General features: G+C 54.7%; 1 protein-coding gene and 1 non-coding gene across 3 annotated transcripts in view; both read right to left on the bottom strand.

The window, feature by feature from the left end:
* Drgx (Dorsal root ganglia homeobox) overlaps window positions 1-16,589 on the bottom strand; it is a 56,280-nt gene extending 39,691 nt beyond the window's left edge. Inside the window, exon 1 of one of the 2 annotated variants that reach the window (XM_025300543.1) lies at window positions 16,511-16,589. The gene's annotated coding sequence lies outside the window, so the exon portion shown is untranslated. Of the gene's footprint in view, window positions 1-4,217; window positions 4,544-16,510 lie in introns of those variants that run through there. The other variant, XM_025300481.1, reaches the window with a different exon arrangement.
* A 359-nt stretch (window positions 16,590-16,948) lies between these two features.
* TRNAD-GUC (transfer RNA aspartic acid (anticodon GUC)) lies at window positions 16,949-17,020 on the bottom strand. Its single transcript has one exon. It is a non-coding gene; the product is annotated as a tRNA-Asp (tRNA).
* Window positions 17,021-17,112: the final 92 nt, after the last annotated feature.

Below are 17,112 nucleotides of genomic sequence, written 5' to 3'. Positions count from 1 at the left end.
ACAAGCGAGCGGGCGGTTATAACACGCGTTTTGTCATTATAAGAAATGACGTCACTCTGATTCCTTCACCCTTCCCTCCCAGCTCATATCTGACCGTCGCCTGCGTCGTCTGCGGGTTCAAGGAAGACGGGAAAGAACGACAAGGAGACAGACACCGTGATGGAACGGCGACAAGGGCGGGGGAGGGGGTGGGGAGGGGAAGAAGTGCGATACGAGAAAGAGAAGGGGAAGGAAGAAGTGGTGGATGAGAAGGGGGTGGGGGGTGGGAGAAGGAGGAGAAGAGCGTACCCGCAGCTGCCGCCCTGGCTACCGACACAATAATATCTAATTAATTTATTAATGAGGTTAAGTTGGCAGGATTGGACGGCAGACAGCGCAAGCCGGCAGCGTTAGGGCAGTAAGTTAGCGTAACGTCTTCTGCAGCCTCGCTTCTCGTCGACGGAATGAATTAAGCTTAATCAGAGCGAAAGTGTCGGGCGCGTGTGCGAGCGTTCTCGCAGGGCCGCATGGCCCTTCACCCTTCTCGCTCTTTTATATCCCGACTTGATAACTCTGTGACACCGACGTCGTTGACGTCACGCTCGTCACGTGCACGCGAACCGCGGGAAGATACCGCGCGGGCGATCTGCTCGAGAAAAAAGGAACAATTGTTCGTGTTGAAAACAATCACGTTTTCTTACTTTGACGAATTTTCTTCTTCTTTGCTTTCACTTAAGCCAGCTGATTTCCCTTTCGACCTTCGAGCCATTTTTCTCTTCCCATTGCGTAATTTCTTTTCTTTCTTCCGCGGGCCCGCTAAATTCGTGAGAATCACCTCGTAGGTTCTCTTCATTGCCCGGATCGAATCCGCGATCTTCGTAAGATCCTCTTTAAACGCGAAGGAGAAGAAGACGAAGACGAAAGCGAAGAAACCGCGTCGGGGGTAAGTGTGTCTCGGTACTTTGCGAACTCGGACGTCCCTGTTCCGCGACGGCTACAGCGACGCTTCGCCCTCATCATGCAAATCCTCCTCTCCTCTCATCGACTGCCCCTCGAGGACACGAGATCGAGAGTCGCGAGTGAACGAGGCCGACCGCGGCAGTTCCGGCGGCGCACCGAATTAAGAATCGTTCCGCGTTAAGTTTCGACTGTGCTCCCAGCGACGGGAAAGCCCCGGCCGTAGACAGCTGCCGCGCGGTCCCCGGAGGGATTCGCAGCGGTGGTTGACGAAAACGAGCTCGGACAGCCGCCCTTATACCCATCATCGTCGGGCCTCTTCTTCTTCGTCTACCTACCGCGCTTCGCGTCCTCTGTCTCTACCGCTCTCTCACGTCCCCTCTCCCGTCCCCCCGCCCGCCTTCTCCCCTTTTTCTCCCTTACGGGTGTGCGAAACTGTTCCTCGTTGCCGCCACCGCCGTCGCCGTCGCCGCCGCCGCCGCCGCCGCCGCCGCCGCCGCCACCCCCGCACAGTTATTACGTGACCATAAAGAGCAGGCGCTTTTCCAGGACGATATCGTATTGCGCTTGTCGCGTCAAATTCCGGGATCACGCTTGATTTCGGGAGTGACGCGGAGAGGGAGACGAAGAGAAAGAAGAGAGAATCCGGGACATGTCGGTGCGGGGGAGGGATGCGACGGGGAGGGAGACACAAAGTCGCCGATAAAACCGCGTCGAGGAGGGACGTTCGAGCGCTCGGCCAAATACTGGCGAACGGGGGTTGATATTTTCGTCCGGGCGGATTTACCGGCAGGGAAAGCGCGGCGGTCAAGCAGCGAGCGAGGGAGGTGAGAGATAATTCAAGGAGAAAAAGAGGGAGACAAGAGAGCGATAATTGAACGCTCGCGCGGAGTGAGAACGGTGGGAGAGAGAGATCAACTGCGAAATTGCCATCAACATACCCGCAAGGCGAGGCGTTATCGGCCATCAATTATTCAGGATAACTCCGTAAGTTACTCCTTCTTTTTCTCTTTGCGATTGTAACAGAAGAGCGATGACGAAAGAATTGCAGGGAGAGAGAAAAAAATACCGAGCGGTGCCATTACGAATATTATTCGAAAATGTGAAAAAATGATATATAAATATAAGACGCGCGCATAAAGAAGTGAATCGAAGGACGCTCGTGCCGACGTTCGAGCTCGTCGACATCGACAGGAGCGATATTTCCCTCGACGTGGCGTCGCGCTAAGAAGATCCGTCCACCTTTGGCGTTCGCAGTCGTGACAATGCACGACATAAATAATGCGCCCGGCTTAAAGTTCGCCCGGTGGCTCACGCGGGATTCGACGGTGCGCGCTTAGAATAAGCGGTCACCCGAACGTGCTACAAATTAATCCTGTTAGCGCAAAGTCAAGTTTCAAGCTAAAACGGAATTATCGGCTGCGCCGCGTAATTGCTACAGATCCGCGGATCATAATACCCGGCGTTCCGCCGGCCCCGGTCCTGCGATTCGTGTCGACGACGAGTCACTCTCGGCGGCGGGCGTCTTGGATCCCCATCAACGGGGGATCGTTATCTCTCGCGTCAAATATCTCGCCCGATACGGCCAGAAAAATGATGCACAACGTCGAGCGAACGCTGCCAACCGCGCGCGTGTCCATCCATCGTCCGTTCGCGGCGTAGAAGCGAATTAGTCTCGCTGCCAAATGGCGAGGTAATCCGTTCAACTTCGGTGTACATTATATTTATCGCGTTTATTTATCGCGTTTATTTATCCGCAATCGCGGCTTCCTCGCGTCGCCTCGTAATGCGGACAAAACCCGCCGGAAAATTCGTGCCCAGAAGAGCTCCAGCCGGAGATGTTTTCATCTCCTCCCCGTCCGCGAAGTGAAAGTTCATGAGAACGCTATATTGCAAAATTTTTTTTTTTCCCGGTGCAAGCAAGTATATTATTTTCCACATTATTTGTCTAAAAGGAAGTGTATACTTCTCCGCATGTACCGTGCTTGGTCACAAAATTATTCCGTTATTCACGAAAGTTGGGATCTCCGCAACGACCCGCACGTCGATCCGATACAATGACGCGTGAATCGATCGCGCGATGCGAATTATTTATGGAAAATGGAACGAGCGAGTCGCCCGTGCGCGCGCGAATCGGGCCAATTTTCTACTCAGAGCTTTATTACGTCATGCGCTAGTTCGCACACGACACCTAACGGTTAATCTTAAAGTAATTCGATGATGGTCGAGGGGGTTACTTTTGAAGTAATATACATATCCTGACTCACCGCGACGCTAGGTCGAATGAGATTTCGTGCGTCTCTCTCTCTCTCAATCTCTCTCTCTCTCTCTCTCTCTCTCTCTCTCTCTCTCTCTCTCTCTCTCTCTCTCTCTGTTTCTCTGCGTGTCTCCGGGTTTGAAAATCGGGTTTCACGAGCGCAAACGACGGCACGTCACACGGGAGAAATCTTTCGGTGTCGTTTCTATTATTTAAAGTGGCGAGTGCACACAAATGCAAATAATAAGTCTCACGGCGCTCATTACGTTCATCCGCTCTAGCCTCCCCAGCAGGCCACTTAAGTGTGACAAGATCCTACAATTCCGCTAGGTTCTGAAATGGAGGCTAGGATCAAATTTCCACCACCGTCGTACACCGAATTAATAAATTCGGCGGCGCGATTTTCATAAACCCCGCGAGGTTCATAAATTGCGCGCAAGCTGTATCGGGATGAGCGACGCGCTTTCGCGAATTCTTCATTCATCGCGCAATTGCCAGCATTTAATTGCTCGAAAAATCTTTCGTCCGGGAACTTCTTCCCTCCGAAATTGTCCGGTTCCTCGTAAATCCGGCCTTTAGCACCGCAAATTATCGCTAATATCGCGCTACTATCGCTTCTCTATTGGAGTAACGACGAAACATGACTGTTGCCGCGAATGAGTTGAATTTTCGGCGAGATCAATTGTCTTTCTTTTCCTCGGTGTGCGCCCCGTGGAGAAAAAAGCTCTCTCGCTCGAATGAACGGGGAGCAAACACATTTTGATCGCGAGAAGCGGGACTTCTGTGCTTCCTATGAATAAAATTCGCCGCTAAGAACCGGATATTCTAGCTTCCATCGACCAGAACGCGTCCGGTTGATGCTCGTTCGCCGTCGCGTCAAGTCGCAACCGATTCTTTCCCTCCGTGCTTGCTCGCCCGCGAGTGCTTCTCGCGCTACGCACGTGTCGCCGGCGCGGCGATCGGCGCTGGAATTCGCAGGGAGTGTTGCCTGCGTGCCGAAGCGAGAGAGGGTGGGTGGACTCACCTTGACCAGCGGCGGACTGTGCGTAGGTGGATGATAGTGCCCCGGCGATGGGCTCGCGGGTGGCCCCGCGCCCCCGGGCGAGATGGCGCCGCCTCCGGGGGTGAGAATCCTGGACTTGTGACTGAACAACACCTTCTCGACCGTCTCCGCACTGCCGCGGATCCCGCAGCGCGATGAGCCTCGTTCGCACCTCCTGCTGCTGCCGCCGCCGCCGCCGCCGCCGCCGCGTCGCGCTTGCCTCCTTCGGCGAAGTTGACGTCGGCTGTCAGCAACCGGCCGACGACGACGGACGTCGATCGTGCTCGATCCCCGATCGATGACACGTCGCTCCCGCTATTCACTACTTCCGCTCGCACTTGTCCGGCCTGGCGCTTTACTTTCTCTCCCTCTTGCCGTCGTCCTCGCGATCGACACGTGTCGGCCGCGCGGGTCCGCTCCTCGGCGCTGTCACGTTGACGACCACGTCGGAGACAGGTAGTCGTCAAACGTACCCTGACGTATCCTTCTTCTCACTGACCCGCATTCGTCGTGACCCGATGATCGCTAAGTTCGATCGTAACGCACAATCGATCGTCGTGATCGCGACTCGGCGGCGCAGACTGTCGCGGGTTTCTTCACGAGGAATCCGATCCTGTGGCTTCCGAACGGCGAGCAGTCGAGCGCGGAGCGTCGAGCGCGACGTCCGTCGCGAAAGTGACAGCCGGCTCCTGGCGCGCGCGATTTGACGTTCGCTCGCGTGGCCGGCCGGGCGCGTTGCTCTTGTTAGTCCGCCTTCCTTCTCACGGCAGTCACGAAGGACGTGGCGATCGGCGAGTCGCAACGGCGTCAGAACGCCCCGAGTGTGTCGCGTGAGAGCCGACTCGGAGACGTCAACGATATCATCATCCGTCGACGAGGAAGTCGCGAGCACTCGTGGAGACCGAAAGGCTGCAGGACTCTCTCCCTGCTTCACGTGGCACTCTCTCTCTCTCTCTCTCTCTCTCTCTCTCTCTCTCTCTCTCTCTCTCTCTCTAAGCAGCGGCTCAAAGGACAACGCTGCCACCCCTCAGACTGGACCTAGGCATCGCGCGCGAGGACGCTTCCGCCAGGACTCGATTCCTGACTGAGACGCGCAGCGAAGGCGAAGCGTGGCCTAAGGGGACGTTGACGACGGACGTTTCACAGGATCCTCTTCGGAAGCGGCGATCCACGCGACTAAGGCCGAATGGGGGAACTCGAATCCCAAAAGACCGGTCGGGATATCGGACGGGCTCGACTACTGGCCCGAGGTGAGTGACTTTTCACGTGATATACTCGGATCTGATCGCTCCTCGTGAATGAGCGCGCGACGACGTGGGTCGACGGGGGTACCCTCTGTCTTTCCCTCTCTCCCTGTCTCTCTTTCTCTCTCTCTCTCTCTCTCTCTCTCTCTCTCTCTCTCTCTCCCTCCCTCTCTCTCTCTCTCTCTCTCTCTCTCCCCCTCTCTCTCTTTCTCTTTTTTCCTCTCTTTCTGTCTATTCAGTCCGGAGATCCTCCGAATAGCGCGATGCGTGAGCTGCGAGGCGCGACAGGACCCCAACAACCCGGACGACAGAGTGTGTCGCGTACGACGACGTGTCGCGGACGGTGTCCGTCGTGGTCGCGAAGTCGCGGACGGTCGCGTATAACGCGCCTCACCATGACGGGAAGCGTGTTCGCGATAGGCGGAGTTGCACACGCGCTCAAAATACCACGAGGCGTGGCCTATCACGTCGTTTCTCTTGTCCCCCCTCTCGCGGAATCGCTTCCCCCTCCTGATGAAATCGCGCGGTCGGTTCTCCCTTGCTCCTCGCTCGCTCGCTCCCTCTCTCTCACTCTCTCTCACTCACTCTCCCTCTCTCTCTCTCTCTCTCTCTCTCGCTCTGTCACTCTCTCGCTCTTTTCGACGATCGTCTCTCGGCGAACGGCGACGCGGAGGTGCTCCGTGCGCCGCCACGTGGTTTTATTGGCCAAATAACGCGTACGACAAACATCCCTACTTTTCCTCTCCCTCGTTCCCACCCTCCCGGCCTCCCTGCGTTACTCTCACCCCCTCCGCCCTCTCGTCGTAACCGCGAGCGCGAGCGGAATCTCATGTCTCCCGGTGTGTCGTAACAACTCACCCTCTTTTCCCTCTATCTTCCTCCCCCTCGCCTTCGTCCACCCTCCCTTGTCCGTTCACGGGGCTGCACACAGGCACTTGGCAGGGGAGAGAGAGAGAGAGAGAGAGAGAGAGAGAGAGAGAGAGAGAGAGAGAGAGAGAGAGAGAGAGAGAGAGAGAGAGAGAGAGAGAGAGGCGATAGTCGTCATGGTGTAAATCGCGTTTAGCCCCTCGAGTCCATTGCGATCCTCCGGAGCGCGTATTAACTGCGGTACCACCTCGTCCTCCCCGCGAGCGTCGTCACCCTTCGCCGAGGGGAGTATCCTTTGGACGAGCGAGCGACGGAGTCGCAGGAGAAGAAGAGCGCGCGCGGATTTGGGCTCGCGAGCGAAACGTCTCGCCGAGCGTTCCCGCCCGATTCGATTGCCGCCGCCTTATCACATGTATCCCGCTTATCAGCGCTCGCGAGCGCGACTAATGAGCGAGCGCCTGAGAAGCCTGCGCGCCCGTTCTCTCCCCTACGCCCTCCTTTTACACTCGAAATATACTTCGAATTCAATCCTCATTTCACTAATCGCTCGCTTCATATTTCACGTGTACGAGTCGCAACCATGGCAATGTCAGTCCAGCTTTACAAAAAAGTAGTTAATCGCTTGCGTCGATCCTGAAAAAAAAGCAGGAGCGGCTGCTTACAAATGAATGCAACGCTAATGGGGAATCACGACGAGTCCGAAACACGGGAAGAACGTTTCTTTTCCTGGCGCGGCGGGCACCCGCGGGACTCCGACAACGTCGGAAAGTAGCGGAAACTTCCGCTGCCCGGCGCACGCCAGGACGAGCGCGAACTCGAGGTCGCCAAGTTTGGGATCGGTGACCGCGGTTTGTGTCGCGCACGGCGAGCGACGTGCAAACTGACTTTCCCCGTTGCCCGAGGCTGTCGGCTGACAGGATAACGACAGGATAACGACGTGTACGTCGAAAATTTCAGCCGATCCGTCATCTATCAAGGCTGCCAGCATTCGCAGCAGCCGACTGCGGCGATTCTCTCGGCTTCGTCGTTCAGCCTCCAGCCTGCTCGCGAGTTTCGGCCGCGAGAGCGACGGGAGCGCGCGCGGCCGCAGAAAGAGAGGAGAGGTTTTGAAAAAGCGGGAAAGAGGGGGCCGGAGCGGAGAGCGGCCGGGGAGGAGCAGGCTGGACAGAATGAGAGGCCGAGTTAGAAGCGTAATCGCGTTACGTGGTGACTGGATTACACCGCGCCGCCACGTTTGCGAACTGTATATCGCGCGTACACACACACACACACACACACACCCTCGCTTGTCGTTCTCTCCTCACGCCGCACCCCTCGGTATAAGTAACCACCCCGGAACGTCGTCCGGCTGTCCAGTCCATTTGGACCGCGGCGGGAAAAGGAAGGCCGTCGGGGGGAGAGACGGGAGAGCGAGGGGGTATACTAAAAATATTCTCCCCCCGTTTCTCCCCCCGCCGGCGGTCGTTTATCGCGGAGACGGCCGCTTCCTTCCGCGCGAAACGCATTAAGCGAGTTTCCGTCGTTCCGCTGGAACTGCCGCGGACGCGGCGAACCTCCCCGCTGGACGGGGATGACGCGCGCCGTGAAGCGGCAGGAGAAGCGGAAGAAAAGCGGTCGTAGGAAGGGCGTAAACGAGTTATTCGCTCGACACTTGGATCGTCGTGGGATTTGCCAGTGACCGACGTTGACACAACGTCGTCGCGTCCTTACGCAGGACATAAGCAATCGCGTAAAATAGCCAATAAGGAGTCACCCGGTAAAACAAAGTAACTCGTGACCGTTGCGCTTCTTTGCCACATCTCGAATGGTTGGAACTCCGCTTGCGAGAAATGATCGACGTTCCGGTCACCTCGCGCGCGAGTCCGCGGCAGCGTTCGAAATCATCGCGACGACTCCTACCCCGACCACGCGCCCCTTATCCTGCGCCGAAAGAGCAAGCTGAGTGGACTCGGATTAATCGATCTCCTCGACTGCACGCTCCACTTTTTCCGCAAACATATTTACCCTGCGTACACCGACGTTGCTTAACGCTCCGCGGCCAGCGCTACCCCTACCGTCCCCGCCTTCTCTCGTTTTGTTTGTACGGACGAGCGGTGTGGTATCTCGCTCGCGGTTAGACTCTCCTGCGCGTCTCGAATTCCGGCGACGTTGGCGAGCGAGCGGTGGAGGTTCGTTTAATAAAATAACCTTGTTACCAGCTCGTGCTCGTGGGGAGCGGCGGAGGCGGGGGGGTAAGAGGGAGAGGTTGACGGTGGTCAAGGGGTGCGAGGAGATGCAGAGGGGGTGAGAGTGCGGGAGAAAAGGATCCGCGAGACAGAAGAGCAACGGCGCTACGCGAAGCGGGGATGTGACGGGCACTGACGTCGGGGCGGCGGGGGGCGGGGGTTGTTGGCGGAGGGGCAGGGGCAGGGCGAGGGAGAGACGGTCGGGGAGAAGAGCTGCACGCCTTGCTTGGTACCGTCGAGGAGCGAGGACGACGGCGGCAGCGGCAGCGGCAGCGGCAGCGGCGGCGGCGGCGGCGGCGGTGACGGCGGCAGCGGCAGGAGGGGTCAGCGGGGGAGGGAGGAGGGAACACGGCGGGGGTACTAATACATAAAGTAGCTTAAAGTAGAAAATTGTGGAAGCGTCGTGATGCCTGGTGATTGCGTTACATCCGAGGCTTTGATTTAAAATGCAACGGGGGAGAGAGGGCGGGCAGGGTGGACGGAGTGGGTGGAGATGGGTGGCGGTGGCAGGGGTCGGGAGGGTAAAAGGAAGCGAGAAGGGGGCGCAAGGGAAGTGTCGAGGGGCGGCGAGGGGGAGAGACGTGTCGGAGAAAACGGGCTCCGCGGGGGTTGCTCGAGAGAGCGAGGGTGTGGACGGACGGATCTTCTGCCTGGGAGCCATGTTCCTCCTGCGAGAAACGGGAAGCGAGGGCGGGGAGGAGGAGAGGAGGAGGGTGCGGAGCAGAGGGACAAGGGCGGGGGTGTGACAGGGAGGAAGAGAACGAAGAAGAGTAGTAGAAGGTGGTGCGCGGCGTCGGCGTCACCGATCATAGTGGTGGTGTGCCCACCGACGCTGCGGAAGCTTCCACATCCGTGAGCAAGGCTGTGGAGGGCAAGGAGGAGGAGAATGAGGAGGAGGAGGAGAGGAGAAAGAGGTGGAAGACGAGGGAGAGAAGGAGAAGCGGCGACGGGGGTGAAATTCTTTCGCGGACGCGCTCCTGCGACGCTTACGCCGCATCGACTGGTAACTTGGGCAACCTCCGACGTCTACTTTGTTGTCGCTCTTTCCCATTCTTCCTACCCCGTCTTCGCGGTGTCGCACGGGCGCGCGCGACCCAAGCGCAATAATCCCTTATATTAGGTCAACCCTTTCGCTCGCCCCGACGACTGTGCCTCAGTCAACCCCCGGTCTTTTTAGTCTCGCGATTTCCTTGCCGTATTGTGAGAAGGATGAGGACTTCTGTTCGCTCGCTCACGCGCAAGAAGCATTCCTGCACTTGTCGGCGTTTTGTTTCACCGTTTTCCTTCACCGCGGATCGACTGGATATAAATTTAGTTATTGAATATATTTTTCTCGTATGAGGCCGACGCGTCCATATGTGTCGTCGATTTAATCTAACTTTTCATGAGGGACGAAAGACTATCTTACCCTGATCCATCCGAAAGATCGAAATCCTCGATTTATTATTAGTTTGCGCGACACGGCCATTTTATCTCGCAAATAGGTAACATCTGTTTAATCACGTGTCGAAATAGAAAAAAGATTTTAACTGTGTAAAAGAAAAGTGATGAACAAATTAGTTGAGCGAGATGTCGCGATGTGACGCGAGAGCGAGTTGCTAAGTGAGTTAGCCGAGGCGTGGGCGATAGATTGCGCGGCGACCTTTAAATATTATTGGTGCGATCGCGTTTCGTGTTTAATCGGCCGATAAATTCGAGTGACCTGGCGATATTCGGTAACTTGATAAGTTCTCCGTTATTCGCGAAAGCCACGGCGGCTCGGATTACCCGGCAAGCCGGCGGATTAGCCGCTAATCGTTTCGGACAAATTAAGTTACATCGGACGCTTTATAGAGAGCGAAGCAGAACGTAAACCGCAACAAACTAATTTCGACGTGACGTCGTGAGAGACGAAGTCGTCGCGTTCCGAAGTCGGGCGACCGCGCTGCTGCGGATCTTCGCGAGGTCGATCTTCGCGCGGAAGCAAAATCGCCAAATTGTGCGAGCGTGTTGTGAGCAGCGAAAACTTGCACCTGCAGCAAGCGTCGCGCTTGCTAAAAAACTTTGCCGTAGTTGACCGCGACGTACATCGGTAGGACATCGCGGACCGCGATGAGAAAATCCCTACCGTCCAGATTTCTCGGAGTAAAATCTCACTCAAGAGTGAAATTTTGCACGAAGCGATAGAGACGATATCGCTATGCGCTATGCTCACAAGAAAGGGAGAGGGAAAGAGAGGAAGAAAAAAAGAGTGAATGTTTATAACTCAACCTTAAAATCTTAATCCATAAGAATGAATGTTCCGACCGATCAGAATGATCTTTCTTATTTTTATGAAATAAAATGGAAGATATATCAAAGACTTAATCCTTCAATTTCCGATAAAAATGCTCATTCGAAGATTCAGCCTGGGAAATTCCATTTCCGAGTGAAATTTCTCCCTTCTCTGGCGCGAGGAAATTTAGAGATATTTTAGAAAAATTCCCCACGCGCGCTGCGAAGAATCCCACCCCGGATCAATCTTGACAATTCGCATGGCTGCCGATTTTCCCGGACGACTTCAGTATGTCGGTATCGACGGGGAAGCAGTGAGCTCTCTTTTGAAACTCGTCGACGAGAAGTCAATGTTGGGACAGATCGTCAGGTCGGACGGTGTCTTTTTAATAAATTGGACCCTCGAAATGTGATTAGGTGTAAACACCCTACTTTAAGGAAGGAAGGAAGGGCACACGAGGGGTTGGCCTCGTAACGCGGCGGGAGCTTTCATGAGTGACGGCGAATAGACAGCCGGAGACTTGAAGTTTCCCGGTGATGCTTCGGGGCTCAAGTTGGGGGTGACAGATGATTTAGCGCGGTATTCCTCGTGTCAATATCGCGCCAAACATCGCGCGCTGGGAGGAGGAGGAGGAGGAGGAGGAAGAGGAGGAGTCGCCTGCTCGCTGGAAGCGTGCCGCCCTCCTTTTTCCTCCCGTCTCTCCATTCTCGATCGACGCGAATAACGTAATCATTAAATTAACGATAACGAATATGATTGTTGTTTTCTATCGTTACTTTGCGCGTCTAAAATGAACGTACATAAGAAAACGGGTCACGCGAGAAAGAACTCTGAAACTTGATAACGAAACGAAAAGAATCGTATAACACCTCGTTGAGTAATTATTGCGATAATGAGTCGGTTGACTCTCTTTCGCCGCATTGCGCACGATAATTCAATACATCCAATTATTCAACGATATCGCTTTATCCGCCTTTATCCTAGAAGGAAGCGTCACGCGGCGTGGAGATCCGCCGCTGCGGATTCCCGTTGACAAGTTAGGAGCTCGGGCTCCACGTTGGTTGGCCGTTCGGCTTATCGCGATATGTGTAACCTCAATACCGGCGCGCGCGAAATCAAGAACGGGAGCCCGGCAGACACCGCGGATAGACGGCCGGTGTCGAATGTTGATGAATCCAGTTTGTTAAATCGCGAGCCGGATCCCGGGCGGATTCGCGCGCGCGCGCGCGTGCGAGGGTGACTCTGGCGGGAGCGTGTGACGAGGGTAAGAAAAATGACCGGCCGGAAGAGAGAGAGAGGAAGAGATCCTTTACCGTAGGAATTCGAGTGTCAATCCATATCCCCTTCTACCTCGTGATCCCTTTATCCTCGGGGACTCGCTCTCGTAGGCGGGGGAATGAGCGCAGGAAACGAAAAGAAAAGTGGCGTCTGATCTCGAGGAGGTCGTAAGCGCGCGCGAGCGGCAGCGGCCGGGTGCGGGTAGCCGAGGAACATGAAGAGACTCGGACCGTGAGAGCTCGACATGAAGCACCGCCACGTAGATGTCACGTCGACATATTGATCTTAATTTCATTTCACGGCACTGTTATGATCTCAATTCGCGATCGCGGATGCACGGGGATTGTCCCAGACCTCGCGACTTCAATCTCGCCGAGAGGTTCTCCGAGCAATTCCAAGCCAAGGTATTCACACAGTCGGTTCTTATAGATTGTCTTAAGTCTATCTTGAGCACGGGCCGTCCCGTTGGCAACGAGGAATCCGCAGATGAGCCCAGGACGAACTCTCTTAAACGTAAAATCTGATTGTGAATACCAGCCTAAAAGTTCACTTTTCGTTAGTTATAGTCTTCGAAATATACAAAAGATCAAACGAGCAGTCGCTCTCCGCGAGTTGAACTTTGAGCGATCAAACGGACAACGCAATTCTTTTCTCGACCGATTTCACGCAAACATTGACGAAAGCTTACTTCCGTTTGGTCGCAAGTCGCGAAAACTATTACCATTGACAACTGAACGGTCCTCGTGTGTAATGGCATTTCCCCCCCCCTGCCCCCGATATCTCTGATGAGGAAGAGCTGTCTCCAAATTGCTCGGAGGACCTCCGGGCAAAATTAAGATCGCGACGCTTGGGACACCGTGTATAAGTGTACGTGTCGCGCACACATATGTGTGTACATGTGTGTACTGTACGGCGCGATTCCGAATCAGTATTAAATGGAGATTCTCGAGGGCCGCCGGGCGCTGGTTTAATCCGCTTTGATATCGGAACACAACGTCGAACGCGAAGTAATTGATATCGTCGGATTGGACGGACGGGAACGATGCCGCCGCCTTCGATCCTCCGATCGCGCGCGCGGCTCCGATGCATTCGCGTTAATCTCGATAACCCGATCCGTCCCGCGCGTCTTTCTTTCCTACCCCCCGTTGTCTAGCGAGCGCGATGGGTGGGGAGGGATTTTCCAGACTCGATTTCCGCCGAAATAACCGAGACGAGTACACGCGCTTCAATTCTGCCCGCGTCAATTCGATTCGCCGGCGTATCGCTCTCCTCTCTCCCTCCCTCCGTCCCCCGCGCCGCGGCGAGTGCGAATCTTTCCCTTCCCAAGCACCCGCTCTTCTCGCTTCTCGATCTCGTCTTTCGTTTATTCTATCTTCACGTGCGGTCGAACTGTCGTCGAGTTGCCAAGAAGAGCTCCGCGCGCAAAATCGGGCCCCGCGTGCCCGCTGAGGACGCGCCTGCGAGGTGAGACACGGTTCTGTGCAGGAGCGGTAATTTATAGTTATATCTCGCGACGCGTCCTCCGCCCAGTAATATAGACGGTTATCCTTATCGCTTATTCTTAAGGATATCGTATCGAGTATGATAATCCCGAGGAGAGCCGAGAGAGCCCTCCCACGGCTCATGATCCGAGCACTTTCAGCCCTTACTGCCTCCGCTGTCTCATGGGCGATGCAGGCCGCTCGCAGGAATTCTTTGAAAAACTACTTTGTAAAATTGGGGACGCGCAGAGGCGAGCGGGTGGGCGGACGGGCTGCGCGAGAGAGACGGAGGGAGAGAGCGAGAGCGAGAGCGAGAGCGAGAGCGAGAGCGAAAGCGAGAGCGAAAGCGAGAGGAGAGAGATAGGGTGAGAGGGAGGCGGTCGAATGAATAATAAATACGGTTATCGTTTAGTTGATATTTTGAAGAGGGGGCGCGGACGGACGAACTCTCTCTCGTCGCCCCGTCCCTCGCTCGGGTTGCCGAGGGGTCGAATCAGGAGCGCGAGAAAGAGATCAAAGCGCACCGGAGATGCTTGGCGAGGGGGGATCTTCTCTCTCTCTCTCTCTCTCTTTCTCTCTCTCTTTCTCTGTGTGTCTCGCTGCACGATTCTATTCTCCAATTGCTTCGACGAGATATCCCGGTCGCGAGTCAACATCACACCGCATCTCGGTGGCACAACAACGCGATCAATCAATCGAACGAACGAGCGAACGTGTGTCGGCTCGCTTCGCGACCGAGGCGAGGGACGACGCGGTTTGTGCGGCAAAGGCGAAGGTGTTATTTATTGTTGTCTCCGCGCGAGGCGCGTTGGTTCGTTTTTAAGCACACCATTGAACGTATCGGTGGCTAATTTCTTACTAACTTGTAGAGAAGTATATCCGTCAGATTTAGCCGTGAGTTAAAGGTCTTTCAATGGAAATGCGAACTTCAACCCTTCCAACGTGTATTCGAGGGGCTGACGATCGAGAGTGTCGGCCATTAATTATCGTCACCATCGGCTCTCACGTAGAAGTCTATCAAAGTTACTTGTAAATTAAAACGTTAGAGTTTTTCTATGAAAGTACAAGCTTCAACCCTTAGAACGCGGGTTCAGGGAGCACACGGTGAGCTGCTGGTCTGGCTGCTAACCAAGCGGTAGTTGGAGCGAGTCGCTCTCTCTCTCTCTCTCTCTCTCTCTCTCTCTCTCTCTCTCTCTCTCTCTCTCTCTCTCTCTCTCTCTCTCTCATTCTATCGCTCCGTCTTTCTCTCTCTCCGGTATACGATGGCCGGGCGATGGAGCGGCTAATAACGATAACGATGCCAGAAACGATAATAGAGTTGGGGGTTTCCGCGGTTTCCACGGCTCTCCCAGGGCGCTGATTGCTGGAACGGTGCGGCGGTCGGTTTCGCCGTCGGGATGCCCGGAACGACGAGGGAACGAGGGCGACGGCGACGCCGTTCGCCCAGTACCGGCTTGATCGAGGCCATCTGGATCCGCTCCTGTGTTCGATTCTGCCTGAAAATTTTGTCTGATCCGACGCGAAACAAAACACGCTCCGAACGTTACACGTGGTCGAAAGTTCTCCAGAAAATTTGGAGAGAAATTCTAAACCTCTTGAGAGCCTTTCTCACATTGTCCACGAATTAAAATAAAATAGATATAATACAATATAAAGATAACAAAGAAATTTAATAAAACACCCGTAGAAACATTCAACAAGCGCTGTTTCGACGAAAACCCAAAGGCGCACGCGGTGCGCCATCGCGACCGCTCGTGCCCTCCCCGACACCGTTCGGCGGTTAATGGCACTCGATACTATATATAATTGCATACGAATCTTATTATCACAACGATCGACCTTTCAAAGATCCCCATAATCATTCCCTGGGAAATCCCACATCTTTATCGTCTTCAAAAAAGCCATAAACACAAATTTGACCAACATGAGGAAGAAACGAGGCATCTACATCTCTCTTTTCTCTTTCTCTCTCTCTCTCTCTCTCTCTCTCTCTCTCTCTCTCTCCCTCTCTCCCTCTCTCCCTCTCTCTCTCTCTCTCTCTCAGTCTACCGTCATCAACCCCGATCGACTCTAACCAGCTCCCCGATTTACAAGTCGAAGACTCGCACGGTGAAGGCTCTCGCGGACAGCAGCAGAAGCGGGATCCCATGGCGACGAGATCGCGCTCGGGCGCCGGCGCGCGTCGAGCCGTCGCTGACGCCGTCGCCGTCCGCCGCCTCGGCCGCAAGCGGCGTATATTCGTGCGTTCATGCGAGAGCGGGAGCGCGCAGATGGAGGCGTAACGAGTACACAATGCGATGCAAATTGGTTAGACTCGCTATGCCGCGCCGGGCCAGTCAATCGCCCGGCCGCTTGCCTCCAGTCGCGCGCGCCCGCCGTGCGCGCGCGCGATGGTATTACTAACATCGCTATTCTATTATGACGTTACGGCTCCCCGAGCAGCGGCAGCGGCAACGAGAGTCGAGAGCTACCGTTTATTACGATGCCGCCCGGCTCGCCCGTTTCGCAGGCGCGTTCGCCAACGATTCGCGATAACTCGCGCTAACTATAACGGTTATCATCTAGACGCGTCGTACCCGGCCGTGAGAGAGAGGGAGGGCGAGTGCGACAGACAATATCGGGGAACGTTAGCCCGCGGCTAACTTCCCGATTGATTCGGCGTTGCGCTACATTTCGTTTGGTTTCGACGATTTTCAATCGGCCGGTCGATCGCGCTCTCCCGGCGTTCTCGTCGCGATAAGCTCGTGAGCAACTTGACTCGATTTATGTTTCTCGTCTCGCTGGGAGGAGGTTGACGTAAAATTGAGAAATTTAAGGTTGTGTCGCACGCGCGAGTCGTACATGCGAGTCTTGCGAGATTTCGACGACATCTTGTCTAAAGTGCGGTCTCGTGAGACGAAGATACGTACATTGAAGTGAAACTTACGTAACCAAATGCCAAGAGCAGTAGCCGACTTCCCGGAGGCTCCGTTCTGCTTCGAATTCGGTGCGAGCCGCCTTCGAAATGAACGATCGCTTCTATTCGAAGCGACGACATCTCGCAATGGCGATCGAGATATATCGACGGCGTTATCGAGTCGCCTCGCGGATGCGCCATCTTCATCAATGCAGCGGTGAATCTCATTCGATCGTGTGGCGTCATCTCGGCAAATTCGATGAAAATGCTTATCACGCCGTCGAAGAGGTGTCGATATTCTCTATATTGCTATAAGTTGAATATACTATTTATTCTTAATTGCGTGCCTCTTTCCAAATGATATCTGATGCTTCTACATTTATGTGTTACAACAAAATGTGGAATATTAAGGCAAAAATTAAGAACGATGAAAAAAAAAAGCAAAAGTATATAGGCTCAGTAGCACTACTCCTCGACGGGGAATCGAACCCCGGTCTCCCGCGTGACAGGCGGGGATACTAACCACTATACTATCGAGGAAAGATGGTCACCCCTTCGATTTTACTGTACATAAGGTACATAAAGAAGATTTACGAAAATTATAACATTACTTTTTAATTTAATACAATCAC

This window comes from Harpegnathos saltator, unplaced genomic scaffold, assembly GCF_003227715.2.
Source record: "Harpegnathos saltator strain DR-91 unplaced genomic scaffold, Hsal_v8.6 scaffold1, whole genome shotgun sequence".
Lineage (NCBI taxonomy): Eukaryota > Metazoa > Arthropoda > Insecta > Hymenoptera > Formicidae > Harpegnathos > Harpegnathos saltator.
This window is presented reverse-complemented; position numbering and strand designations above follow the sequence as displayed.